The 14,749-nt window shown below is 36.4% G+C and overlaps 1 protein-coding gene and 1 long non-coding RNA gene across 3 annotated transcripts in view; one reads left to right on the top strand and one right to left on the bottom strand.

The window, feature by feature from the left end:
* LOC107994951 (furin-like protease 2) overlaps positions 1–14,749 on the top strand; it is a 376,396-nt gene that overhangs the window by 314,735 nt on the left and 46,912 nt on the right. The gene's annotated exons all lie outside the window — the stretch shown is intronic.
* On the bottom strand, positions 969–13,515 carry LOC114577130 (uncharacterized). The gene is made up of 2 exons (XR_003696938.2): positions 13,053–13,515; positions 969–1,429 (listed from the first exon to the last, which is right to left on the bottom strand). It is a non-coding gene; the product is annotated as an uncharacterized LOC114577130 (long non-coding RNA).

Genomic DNA, 14,749 nt, shown 5'->3' with positions numbered 1-14,749 from the left:
TTGTACATTTGAAAATTAATTTTCTCCTTTTCACCATTCGAACCACTGTACGACGCTTATAAATCTTGCTTATTTTTTTTCAAAGGACTGACTTCGAATCTAATAATAAAATGAAGATATATTGACCCGATACAATGATCGTTCATTCGTTTTTTTTACGAATGATGAATTTCAGATTCTTCTTGAATTTTTTACAACTCGAATTAAGAGGAAACTTTCTAACCTCGTCTCGTTCCAACGAATACGTAATCGAATATCGTTCGTTGTTATACGCGCAGTTAATACAAACATGCTATATAATACAAGAAGGCAAGGAAACCGGAGGCAATACATTCACGAGGTTAATTAAAAGGGACAATGGAATTCGTTGGACACTCTTTTCACGATACTTATTTTGGGAGGGGATAACTCGGTCCCTTTTCCTTTCTCTCCTTCCCCCTCCCCCATTCTTTATTTCAACTCGCGAAACAATTCTCGTCGAAAAACGTCCGTCCCCCTCCTCTCCTTGTTACGAGTGTACATATCAAACATTTCAGTTTCATTGAAACGGAACCAGATATGATGAGGAATTAATGGCCTCGTGGCGTATCGTTTTTATTGCTGTTACTTGCGGTTTTATTTATATTTAAATTCAACATATCTACTTTTCAATACTTTAAATTAATTAATTTAATATTAATATAAATTTTAAATATTCCTTCCTTTTTTTAAAAAATTATTAAACGAACAGGCTATAAATTCTATCTTAATTAAATTGCTTAACAATTCCTTTCTCCCTGTAATTCAGCAAGGTGGCGAGATTGAAGTTTAATGGAAGATCACGCGTAATGGCATCCAACGAACAAACAATGCGATCTAACCAATCCCTGGCTTGGCGCTCTCTTTCGTTAAACGTTGGAAATCCGTTGGAATTTCGCGTTTCGGAAATTAAGAAATTCCTTCTCAGAGGGTGGAAAAAATTTTCGAAATTGAAATCTTTCTTTTGTTGATCATTAATTTTGTCATGGAAAAGATGTTAACAAAATTAACGGAGACAAAAAAATTAATATCCAAGATTTCGTTTCTTACATTTCTTTTTCTTTTTCGATTGTTGTATTACGAGATAGCGAATGTGAAATTCATCGACGATAATTTTTTTTTTTTCTTTTTCCTTCTGAATCAAAAACGCGGCTTTAAGGCGGCCGCATATTTTCGAAGTGGATGCGCGAAAAATGGACGTTCGCTCGATCGTTGCAGCGTTGATGGAACCGGAAGCGGGCGATAAAAGGAAATCCACGGACGTCCATGAGCGGCCACCATTTTTCGTAACTTTTTACATGGCTGCTCCCCGATCCATTTCCCCTCCCCTCCCCCTCTAACCGAGTGCTTCTTCTCGATTTTCGATCTTCGATGAGATATCGTGTCGAGTGTTCGATTCGATTCTCTTTTCCTGAAAAAAAAAAGAGAGAGAGAGAGATTAGTTCGGAATTTCGAAATTAAGGGCGATCTTCAAAAGGAATTTTCAGATCGAAATAACATTCGCTTCGATTGCCAACTGTTATATTATTCTTTTGATTTTTATCCAGAGAATCCAGAATCGCTCGGAGTCAAAGAGATTTGAATTAAATAATCGTTTTTTCTTTCTTTCTTTCTTTCTTTTTTTTTTTTTTTTTTTTGGAATATTCATTGTCATCGAGACTTGGAAATCAAGTGATGTCTAGTGATTCTATGGAAGAAAAAAATGGAGAGAAATTGACGACGCGTGCGCCCGAGTGATTTATAAAAATCGATGTTTTCGTGAATATGAAAAAGAAAGAAAGAAAAAAAAAAAAAAGCATCGTTCGTGCTTTTTTTTTGATTTATTTGTACACTAGGAACTCGCCCCCATGGTCGATTACACCGTCGCGCCATCTATGACTGCGCGTAATTGTCTTTTAAAACGGGCGCAGCGTGAAACGTTGCGATGGGGAAGGAATTCGACGATGAAAATCGAAACGGAACGAGATCTTTATTGACAATAACTTTGGCAAAAATCGCGATTGAAAAGTCGGGGAATATTCGTCGATTCGAAAATTGAAATAAAAAAAATCCACATTTCCCTTTTTCCCCCCCTTTCCTTTCCGATTTTTCTCAATTTTCCTAATATTCTCGTTCGAGTATCATTTGCCGACGAAGAAAAAGAAGAGAATCGAAATTCCTCGATTATTTGACGAAAAACACGAGTAAAGTTACGTTAAAAAAAAAGGGATCTTCTTATCGCCTCGGCCGATCCCCAGATCGTTGGAACACAGCGAAGGCGTGAGAGAAGGCTGGTTAAAAAAAGAAGGAAAGGGAGAAAAGGAAAGAGAAGAGGGGTTAAAACATTAAAATCCATCAAGGGTCCTGATATGGTTTCACGTATGGTTCTGTATTTCCGGTACGGTGATAGAACGCGAAATGCATTTTTCCTATAGCCAGGAATTATCGGCTTTTCCATGCTTCAAAGGCAGCGCGAAGCAATGAATTCTTTTCACCGTGGTGCAACGTGGCGAAATTAATTTAAATCTCGTTCACGCCATCTCTCCTTCCCCCTCCTATTTCCAATGACGAACCGTTGACACTCGCGTTATCCTCCTCCTTAATCAGCCTTTACCATCCCCCCTTCGCTCCCTCTCCCCTTCGAATCCTTGCAACAAAGCGCAACAAAGCGAAATCTATTATTTCCCTCCTGTCTTTCAATTCCCAGTGTTTGTCCGTTTCATCTCTCTCTCTCTCTCTCTGCAGGGACGAGGCACAATTTCGCCGTCGTCGATAGGAGTGAATTACTCCAGATAATTTAGTTTTCTCTCCTTTGACGGTGGCCCGACGTGACTCTCCCTCTCCTCCCGCTCGTTGTCCTCGCCAATCAAGATAACGCTTGAAATCTTCCCGATTGGTAATCATGGCGGCCGAAGAAGGAGGGCGCCACCGATTCGCTTCGATTAATTACTTCGACGTAGGGATCAGTCACAGAGGGCGCTGTACACGAATTTTTCTCTGTTTTCTCTTTCGAATTCTCTCTTTTTAAAATTTCCGCAGTTGAAATTCGATCGATACAATTTATACAGATAAAGTTGACGATTTATTTCCACGGGATGAAATTGAATCTATAAAATTGAAATTATATAAAAGCAAAAATGGTTTGTTGAACGGATTATTTAGAATGTAAAACCAACGTTATATTTTCTCGAGGAAGGATATAATGATCTATAAATACTGCTGATATTGATATTAATAAAATTAGAATTCTCGAACTCTATTTAATAGTTTACGCAATTAAATTAGAATTCAAGATCTATTATATTATTTTATCTGAAGCTGAAGCTGAAGTCAATTGGTCAATACATAACTCTTTCATTTCTCTTTTCGAACGATTGGAACGAATTAAGGCAGAAAATTATTCGTGTAAAGTGACAACTGAGGGGCAATATAACGAAAATAAATAATACGAGATCAACGATTCGAAAATTATTAAAACAGGAGTACAACGTGAAGGAGATTTCGTTGGAAACCTATTAAATCTCAATGATTCGATGAAATTCGTTCGTGAAAGATGACGGTGATGGTTCGACGAGTTGAGACATCTTTGGAGCCGAGTAGTCGTATTTCACGCATCGAGGCGCGCTTGACTGAGCTAGATTTATGGACGATAATCCTGCAGGTGTTAACGAGCCTGTTATCCTTCCTACGTAGACGGACGGAAAGCATGACTCTCTCTCTATTTGTCTCTGAATTAAACATGATCCGATGAAATCTCGGATGAAGAAGGAATCCGATCCGTCGATCGATATTCAAATAGAGCTTAAGTGAGTAGATCTCTCGGGCGTTCCCTAAGAAACAAACAAAATTTCCCTGTTTCTCTCATGAAAGTATCGATCCTTTACGAGAGAATTTTCGTGAATTTTTTCTCCTTTCAATTGCATTCGAAGAAACGATTCTCAAAATTTCAACACAAGAAAGCTCACTCGATCGGCCATTTGGATATCGAGATTGGGATATACAGAGATTATCTAATTGTATGGCAAAATTCTCGAAATTAAGAAATCGTGATATCAGTGATTGAATATCGAAACTTTTTATCAGATAAATCTTCCGAATGAAAATTTGCTCCCTGAATAATGAAATAATCGGCGAGGAAAGTTTCATATTTTCGCGAATTCGAATCGAATCGAATCGAAAAAAACCTGTTTGGCCTCTCCTCCCATTTCCTCCATGTCTAATTTGGAAATTAGAAACGTGGAACGCCTCTTTCATCTAAATATCTTTCAGCTCTTCTCCCCCTCCATTTTTCTTTTTCTTTTTTTTTTTTCCGTTATTCGATCGATCCACGTTCGGAGGAAGCCATCACTTTCCGGTTCAGGATGTGATGAAACATCTTGAGAGGAATTTGTTATTCGATCGAGTAGATATTTCCTTTTTTAAGGAATGCAGAAAGAGTTTGGGGAGCCTCTGCCGAGGGGAAGAAAGAAGAGGCGCTCTTTCACTCTTGATTCTTTGAAACGTGAATGAACAAGGACGGTTGATATCGTATATCGTATTTTATCCTTGATATTGCTTCTCCTCGACGAAGAATAATATAATATAACTGTGGCCCGACCACACGTAGGGTTACGCTACTGGCCGCGTCGACGAACGAGATTAAAATTTCGAACGAAACAATTTCAAAATTCCAAATATTCGAAATACAATAACTCCCGTTGTCGATTTCTCTCGCGATTAAATCGATTGTAAATGTCGAACGTATTGAATAATAATAATAATAATAATAATAATGGCTATTTATATTATCATCGTAATTATGGATTATTATCTATAGGATTGAAACGATGTTAAATGTTAAATATTATATTACGATATTGTACGTGATAACAATATGCCATAGACCTCTTCAAAGATAAAAAGGAAAGGAATTCTTCTAAAATTCCGCGTGCGTGCGTGCACGTGTATAGAAATTTCAACGTGGGTGTTCGAATTAATTGAAAAAAGGAAAAGAAATTTGCGACGAGGCGTACACACACATACACGCTGGGTGGAAGAAGTTCATCGAGTGAATTTTTCGAGGAGAAAGGAGAGGGGGGGAGGGCAAGAGTGGAAGTGGAAAAAAAGAATGGCGTGTTTCGAAGAATTAACAAAAAAAGAGGAGCTCGAACGAAAAGATAAAATCGGTCGATAATTTATCGGTCGAGCAGGTTCTTCTCCTCGATGAAGGGAAAGGAGTTGTAAAGGATGTATTTAAAAACTAGCCAATATCGAATGTAAAGATTCAACGCGAAAGAGTAAGAAAGTTATGGCTCGATGATGAAATATCGATGATAATTTAATTCGAGACATTCAAATAGGATATATATTCATTTTCGGTATTTGCATTCGTCTCGTTAAAATTTATATAATTTATATAATTTATATCAATATTAACAATTTATTTATTTTCATATTGTTAACGAAACCTATTAACATGCATAATTACAGGGAGCAAAATAACGAGGGAATAAAATGAATCGAAAAAATAAAAATGAATGAATATAATGATAAAACGAATTCAAAAGAAAAATTATACGATATAAATAACAACTTTACGAAACGACGTAAGAATTGATATTTGCATCAAAATATATATATATATCGTAACGTCACAATTAAAATTACACATTTTCGCGAACTTTATATTTTAATATAAAAGACTTATACGTATATACGATGAAACTTTATTACCAATTATTTTAAATACAGCAAACGATATATTGGATTTTCAATGATAAATCTTTATTCCTTTATATTATATTATATATATATATATATGTACGTATATAATACGTGGACATCGATTTGTATAATAGGATTATGTTAATAATAATCTTCGTAGAAAGACAGGTATGATTAAATTATTTTATTATATGATAATTTCGGATAACGTATTGTATTTTGAAACCAGCGTGAAATCATTTTGCCAATGGTCAGATTCGGGGATGAGGGGGGATTGAATTCGATTAATATCACGATAATTACTACATTAAATTCAAGGGATATATATTACAACTGTATGTTCCTATTTCCCCCTTCTCTGACCATTTAAAACGATCGCTTTTTAAGAACGCAACACTTTTCATTCTACCTTTATCCCTCTTTGCAATCGAGAAATCCCGTTGAAATGACACGATTTCCTAGCTATTATTCCAAATATCAAAGAAAAATTACCACGTTCGGTGTGATGTTCAATTATGAAATTAAATAATCAAGGAATTAAGATCCAACCAATCTCACGATCGAATTTAACCCAACGTGGAAACGTTGGAAAGAGCGGATCGGAGGAATCGAATTTGAGTACACTCATGTAATAAGACTCGAATATCCTTTATAAAAGGGGGAGGAGGAGGAGAGAAAAAGGGACTACAACGATAATGCATAATGGAAATTCTCTCCTCGCTCTCGTGAAATGAAATATATTTTATTTCGAGGGGGAGGGAATTTTTTTTTCTCGCTACAATGCTTTATCTCAGATTTCTGACGCGGAACAAGGGAGCGAGGGGTGCAATTAACAAGATGTAAAGATAAATCGCGGACTCCATTTGACTCCTTTATCTCTCTCCCTCTCTTTCTCTCTTCGTATTTAAAGATATTCAAAGATTTATTATTCGTTCCTCTCGGGGAGGGGGAGGGGACTTTTTGTCCTTCCGCATTGTGATTTGTGGGCCATTACCCTTACCACCACCGATCCATCCTCGCCCTCCCCTTCTTCTTCCTTTTTCGCTCGCGGAAGAAGAGGGAGAGGCGGCCAGTTCGAGGAGAGGTCCGACTCTCGGCCGAGGCCCGTAGGCGCTTCCGGGTTATTCATTACGGGTCACCGTCTAAAAATCACCCTTTCTTCTCGCACCTCCCTTCCTTCCTCCAAATCGTTCACCTCTCCTTCCTTTTTTCCCTGCTCTTTGTTTACGATCAATTGGAATATATTATAATAATATGACATCCGTGTAAACGGATTGGAAATCAAGAATTTTTACATTGGAAAAATGTTGTGCTAGTCTGGAAACTACTCTTCGTCCTTTTTGTTTGCTTATAAATTTGAAATATTAAATGACGTCACGTGAAATTTAACTTTGGAATTGGAGAATTTTTATTAATTGGAAACATTTTATGTTAGTCATATTCAAAATCACTTCCTTCCGTTTTTTTCTTTTTCAACTGTTTGCTCAAATTTGTATAATATTGTGTTAATATTACATATAAGATTTAACTTTAAATTCGAAATTTTCATGAGACGTTTTCAATATTCATACATATAAAATTCCATTAAGATCGAGAAATATTTCAGCAATGCCTTTATTATTTCAACTTATCTGCAGAATATCAAATACAATTATTATTTTACATACCATATTTTAAAATCAAAAAAAAAGATACATTCATCACGAGCAACGCAAGAATTATAACGGAGACGCCGATGATAAGAAAAAAAAAAATTTTCCAAGATGAATCAATCAAAGCTCTTGCACTTCGTATTGTTCCACCTCTCTCCGCTTTCCGTATTCGAAGAAAAAAAAAATCCATCGTATTACCCTTTATCGTATCTCGAACGATAACGGATCGACAAGAAACGGAAGTCGATTCTCGAGAGAAAAAAAAAAACCTTGGAATATTCCTTGCTCGCTTCGAGGAGGTTGCCCGGAGTGAACGCTCAAACGGCGTCGAACGGGAGGGCATTCTTATTTGAATTTCCAGCGCCGCTGTTACGGATCATTTGCCATTTCACCGGCGGAAATTCCTTCCTCCCCTCTCCTCCTCCTCCTCCCCTCCACTACCTTGTTCGCGCCGACCGACTCGAGGCTCGACCAAACCTTTGAGAATCGACCTCCCCCTCCTCCTCCTCCGTGTAATCCCGCTGAGATCGTAGTTAAATTTCATTTGTTTCGCCGCTGATTCCGAGTCGAGCTTATTAAAGGAGGAAAGAAAGAAAGAAAGAAAGAAATTCTTTTCGATTCGAGAACAATTGTATATGTACAAAAGGTAGGAGAGAGAGAAAGAGAGACAGAGTTTTGCTCCTCCCCTTCCCCCACCAAGCGTGCGCAGTTGTTGATTCTTGCGCCAATCTTCTCTCTTTTTCCGATCTCAAGATTTGCCTCGAGTTAAAGATAACTCCCTTTTCCGAACACTTTATATATCCAACCTGTTCTTCTATATTTTTATCTATATCCTTGAGACAAACGAGGGAAGAGATGGGAGACGATAAGTGAAAAATTTCCAAAACTTGGTATTCTATATTCTATATTGGTAAATTGGTATCTGTCAAATCGTTCTTTTCTATTTGTTTATTTTCGATGGGATCGAACGGGATAATATGGATTCTTTTCTTCTTTCGATGTTGCAATCCCAAGATTTTCTTATTGAAAATTCTTTTCTTTTCTTTTCTTTTTTTTTTTTTTAAGAGTAAAAAGATTCGTCGTCGAAGGAATATCGGTTTCTCTCCTTTCGGTTTCGATGATGAAAGTACGTCGAACTGTTATATTTACAAAGTAATGTAAATACAAATACAAGTTGTTTTCTTCCCGTAAACGGATATTATTCTCGTTCGACTTTGTACTTCGTTTGCTACGAATGGTGTAATATGATATTATTATAAATCGACGATTTCGTCGTTTTAAAGCTATTCGATATTTGGGAAAATGAATTAAAAATGTCGATACATGGGACGAGAATATGAGATATTTATCTGTTTATTTATTTTCTTTTCCAAACGCGAATCGTGTAAAACGATGGAAATTTAACGCGAGCGTTGGTTAAAATATCGTTGTGTTAATATTGAATTTTTTTGCGGTGTATTTCTTTAATAAAAAAAAATAATATCTAAATTAAAAGGAAAAGTTAAGCAAGTTTTATTACGTACGTAAATATATGCTTGCATCCTAATCAAGAAGATTGCTTAAATGCCTCGATCGTTTAAATTGCTCGATTAATCGCTGAAATTTTCCAAGGAATTCCAAGCAACCCAAGCAAGAATATTCCTTCGCCTCTGGTACACCTCTTGATCTTAATTACCTAATTTGATTTCACTCTGCAAACTCGTCGAATACCTTCGATTTTCCGTTTCGTCCATTTTATCAACGTAATGATCGTTTAATTGTTTTCCCTTTTTTTTTTTTTATTAATCGATTCATTCATCGAACGAATTTATGAAATTTTTTTTCTTCGTATTTATATACTTTTTGCGTATATTGAAAATAATATAATTTGTAAATAAAATGCTCAACGAAAAATATATTGTTAATGAAAATTTTTTTAAAATCGTACAGGTTAGGAAATTGAGTTTTTTGTTTGAACTCTTCCTTTTTTCTTCTCTCTCTTTTTGCTTGATTAAATCTCTCTTGTACACCGTTTTTAAGGAAAAAGTTCTTTATTTTTCTTCTTCTTCTTCTTCTTCTTCAGTTGAATTTTCGTTTTTTCGTGCGGAATTTTTTTACCTGTGAAGATGGAGCCACCATATTGGCACTTATTTACTCTAAAAGATTAATATAATAAAAAGAAAAAAGAGGAGAAATTTTTGTGAAGTATACCAATAGGATAAATAAATAAATACAAATAAATACTAACGATATGTAATATTAATAATTTAAAGACTGAATTCGAGCAACATTTTTTTGTCTTGAATCAACCAAAGATAAGATTAAATCAATAATTTATTGTTCAAAGCATCAAATATTACTGTACGAATCGAACTATAATAATTACGAATAAATATTATTCGAGAATTTTAACAAACATTATTAAACAAAATTATATACTCGATTCGAGTCGATCTTAATCCCCAAATTTCTTATTATTTTACCAACATTAATATAATACCCACCAACCGTACAGATAATTCAACAAAATTAATTATAAATACATATTTACATTCTCCACAATTGAACAAAAAAATAGAATAAGAAGAAATCTCTTGAATCTACAAAACGCGAAAAACGTTTCTTGCGGCCGGACGAAACGAAAAGAGAGATGCTCTAGCAATCGCTAGAAAATCACTAGAGTATCCCCAAACAGAGTATATTTGTTAACATAATATCCCTAATCCTAACCCCTTATTACCCTGGAAATTCCATCCTTGAATATCCGTAGCACACCGCGGTACACGAGCAACACGCACGTGAAACGTGTCCAACGCCGCATTAACGTCGATTGTTTGCGCGATGAAATTAGAAGGTCCCCGACGATCGCGTCAATGTCCAATTTTCCGAAAATACAAGCGATCAGACGACGAGGAGGAGGGGAGGGGAGGGGGGACAGTGGGCGGGGCTTAGCGGCGCGCTCGATGCACGGCACGGCTCAATTCCGTGATAGGAAGTCGGACGTTAATAATAGCGCTCGTTAATATTCGATCGGGGGTAACGCCGGTTACACGCTTCCCTCGTCGCTAATCGTGAGCCCATTATCTCGCCAGCCCTGGAGCCTCCTTCTACCACGTCCACTAACGTTAGATTTGGATTGGCGCAAAGAGGTTGTTTACCAGCGTCCAGTATCTGATATTCTTGCTTGAATAATCGTTGGGATTGTATTTCCCTCTCTCTCTTTCTCCTTATGCTCTCGAATTGTTGAGAATATTGAATAGTTTTTTTAAATTCGAGAGATTCGTGAAAGTTTCGTGCGCGAATGTGATTAAGTAAGGTTTGTATATTGAGTAGAGTTCAGTCCAATTTTGTCACGCTCGATCACGATTCACATTTTAGGATCTGTTTGTATATTTTTAAAGAATCGATAATTTTGAATAAAATGGTTAAATATTTGATAATGGTTTCTATTATCTATTTCTATTCTATTTATAATTTATTGATTTTAAACATTTTCCTTGGAGTTCCAAAATTCATTTCCTTGAGAAGATTCAGAGTTTCCAGTTGTTCATAGCTGGATTTGTGCAAAACGGAAGCTTGGGTTTTCATCTTGGGGATGTTTGATTGCGTTTCTTTTTCTTTCGATCTTTTTAATTTTCTCGAATAATTATCCTCGCTGCGCGATGTTATTACGCTGAGTTTTTAATAAAGAAACTATTTGATAATAGTCCAAGAGGATTTTCCTTACCATCGTTCTTCTTTCTTTCACCAAATTACAATAACAGACTCTTTAAACGTTGGATTTTATCCCAATATAAAAAATTATAATACTTATTATAATATAACATGTTAATTACTCTCTTTATTTATCGAGTTTATGGAAAAAAATTATTAGAAAAATATCAAACGGTTAATCAAAGGATTTTTCATTGGAAAAAATTTTTTCTATTATAATTTATACTCGCTTCACACTTTACATCTCTTCTCTGTGATTAATGCGATAGCCTCGTTTCGTACGCCGTCTTTATACGCCGAGCTATTAATATTTCCCTTGCTTGAAATCCTTGGTTACTGCCTCGATTCAGAAATTCGTAAAACCGCATTTGTTCCAGTTTAACATTCGTAGCAGACGACACGAGGTCGGTGTCAGCCACACGACGACTCCATTTAAATCTCTTTCCTCGTCTCGGAGACGAATGGAATGTTCGCGTATGGCCGAATTCATTGTTTCAAGTCGCCATGTTGCGATCTGTTAATATCGAATAAACTGAAAATCTATTGTAACGATCGCTGAATCGTTGAAAGGAAGAAAGAGTTGATAATCGATAAGTTGAAAGATCTCGAAAATCCCGATCGAAACGAGAAATTATACAACTTTTGAAAAATATTATCACAATTCCACTAATTCGTATTTTTAAGCCCCATAAACTTTTATTGCTGTCACAAATATTTAAAGTTCACTGAAATCGCGCGCAATTTTATTTGTAATTTTATCATTGAATGTTGCCAGCGGCACTAAAAAATATATTGCAACGCAATCACGCTTCCACTGTTCTCTCAACAATTTCTTTTTTCATCGAAGTAAACATCTAAATCCCCCTTAACGAATTCTTTTTCCTTCTTTTATCATCTTCCAATAAAACTTTTTACCGTGAATGAATGAAAAATTCATCTAACGTTTGATTTTGAATTGTCCCGCATTTTTGATATCGAACTTTCATACGAATCACCACGTGATTCCATCGTTAAACTCGTGTATAACTTTCTTGCAGTTGTATCTTATGGTATCTCCTTTTTCATCCTCGTCTCATTCATCGTAACATTAATTACCTGTCCATCCGAATGCCATCCAGATAGCGTGGGTACGTGAATTACAGCGAAAGAATAATGGCCGAATCCAGAGACATCAGAGCGCGAGAACAACAATGGCCTTGACGGATAGCATCGCGTTCCAACGGGATTGAGGGATCCTACGGACGAGTAAGCTTCGTTTCTTTTTTTTTTTTTTTTTTTTAGAAATTTTCGAACGATCTAGGAAATCTTTGTAAAGTGTTGTAAACTCTCATCCCTTTGATTTATAACTCTATATACTTTCCAAATTTTTAAAATTTAGAGTTGTTAAAAAAAAATAATAAAAAAGACAATTAAAACTTACTGCGATTAAAATAACGGTGCACGTTTATCGTATTTATCGCGCTAACAGTTTCGCAAGTCGTTTCAAGTTCGTCGAGATTGGCGAAAAACTTTTCGACGGGTAGAGGTTCATCGTCGAGAAGGTGGGGAAGAAAGAAAGCCAACGAAGTGGAAGAGAGAGGGGAGAGGGATAGACGAGACAAAAGTGTGGGCGCATTTCGTGGGCGGACGTATGCATCATATGCGCATGCCACGTTGGTCACGTACCACGTGAAAACGGTCCTAATATTCGAACAATGGGTTCAAGAAATCTTTCTTGTTTTCACGGGGATCATCGTCTCGCGTCTCAGGGATTCGAATGTGCGTAGCCACGTGTCACTAATCCGCGAAGAATGAAGGTTAACACGCCGAGGGGCACACGTACGGGGCTGACGTAGGCGGTGAGAAGGGTTTTCTTCTCTTATGTACCCTCTTCTAGCGAGGGGGCCGAGAACTAACGATTTTCCTGGTCGTTGAAAGATTCTGAAAGATTTTCGTGCGCGAAGGCCGACTTCCCTCATTGTCGGGGATACCTCGAAAAATCGCGGGTATAACAAAAGCCTCACCTACCTTATCTGGCCTCTGCTTGAATGAGAAGGCAGCACGGTTGAAAAAATTCTGGCAAACAGCGGAGCGTATTGTTCGTCGATGAATTTCGTAAACAATCCGTGATGAAAAATCGCCTCTATGATTTGAAATAGTTTGACAAGACGAATTTCGTTTTATGGAAATTGTTGATTCAAATCGATTTCGACGAGAATATTGTAATGTACTTTCACGATTCTTTTTTTCTATCCCATTCCGGAACTTGATACAATGCGGTGACACATGAACAATGATGGGGCAAAATTTAATACGAATTAATTAGTTGAAATTACGAATAATTAAAATTGCTTCCATAAATTATTTCAATAATTTATTGTTCAAAGTGTAATAATAATTTAAATAGTGATTTTAATAAGTGATTAACTTAAAATAACTTTATTTTTAACTAGTTACTTTTTTACTACACAACTCTCGTTACAGTGATCGAACATCGTGTGCTCGGCCTTTTTCGCCAACTTTCGCCGAGTTTACTGCGATCGTACGGAGCCGATCTTGGTCGATCTTGGTCGATCTTGGCCGATGTTGACGTTCGGCCTTTTTCGTCAACTTTCGCCAACTTTCGTCGAAACGTCGGTTGAAGATCCGCTTCACATTTAAATTAATATCTATTCGTACGTTGATATTCTTTCTTTCGATTTCGATGATAATAAAGATCGATAAAAGTGTGAAAAATTTTCAAAAATTCGACAATTTAATGAAAAGTTAAATCCAAAGCAAAAAAATTGAATCGAATTTGCCTATTTCAAATATGTTTTTTTTTTTTACGTAGTTAATCTGTCACAAGGCATAGCTTTCGCGAGAAATTTACGATGTTCGGATTGATGCGAAAGCAACAAGATGAATCCTCATAAAAATAAATTCTGCCGTTAAGTTCTCTCGGTCGGGATACATGCTCGTAGATCGTCTTGAATTTCCTTTTCCCTAACAGTGAACCGGTTAAGCTGTATCGATCTTCTCGGTCGGATATTAAACGCCATAGTAAATAAAATTGAATTCAACTGACCGAAGTTACGCGGAGACATTCCTCTCATTCCGGGAGCAAAATTCTTCGAATTACCTTTTAAGGAAATTTTACACGTTCCGCCATTAATCGAGATTTTTGAATACTCCTTACTTTAAAGTCTCCTTTAAATATCATGAAATACTCGGAAAAATATTATAACACTTTTTTCAATCTCGAGTCGAGACAACAATATTTTCTTCACGATATTTTATTATAAATTTTGACAATATTTTACCTACTTATTTTTACTTCGCTTCGATTACAATCATTCATTGTAAAACAGATGCTCAGAATACTATTAATCGACGTTTCGAATTATGCTTTCGTTCCTAAAAATATCTCCAAAACGGTACAAAATAAAAAATTAAAAATTAAAAATTAAAAAAGAAAAAAGAAGATTTAATCATCGTCGTCACCTACATCCTCTTTCTCTCTTCATATTCTACGTTATCTCTCGTTTCCTCTTCATCCTCCGTTCCTTTCAGACGTCACTGGCTAATTATCGGGTTGATCGAGCGGCGCCAACCTCGCGTCTGCCATTCAGTCTCGTTCACCGTCGCGACGACGGCACACCCGTGTTATACGGTATCTGTCCCGTCCGACACGAGGCATCACGTATCAATGGACCGACAGAGAAAGAGAGATTCTGGTATAATTA

Source organism: Apis cerana, linkage group LG1, assembly GCF_029169275.1.
Source record: "Apis cerana isolate GH-2021 linkage group LG1, AcerK_1.0, whole genome shotgun sequence".
Lineage (NCBI taxonomy): Eukaryota > Metazoa > Arthropoda > Insecta > Hymenoptera > Apidae > Apis > Apis cerana.
The sequence above is the reverse complement of the archived record's forward strand: the minus strand, read 5'-3'. Positions and strand labels throughout refer to the sequence as shown.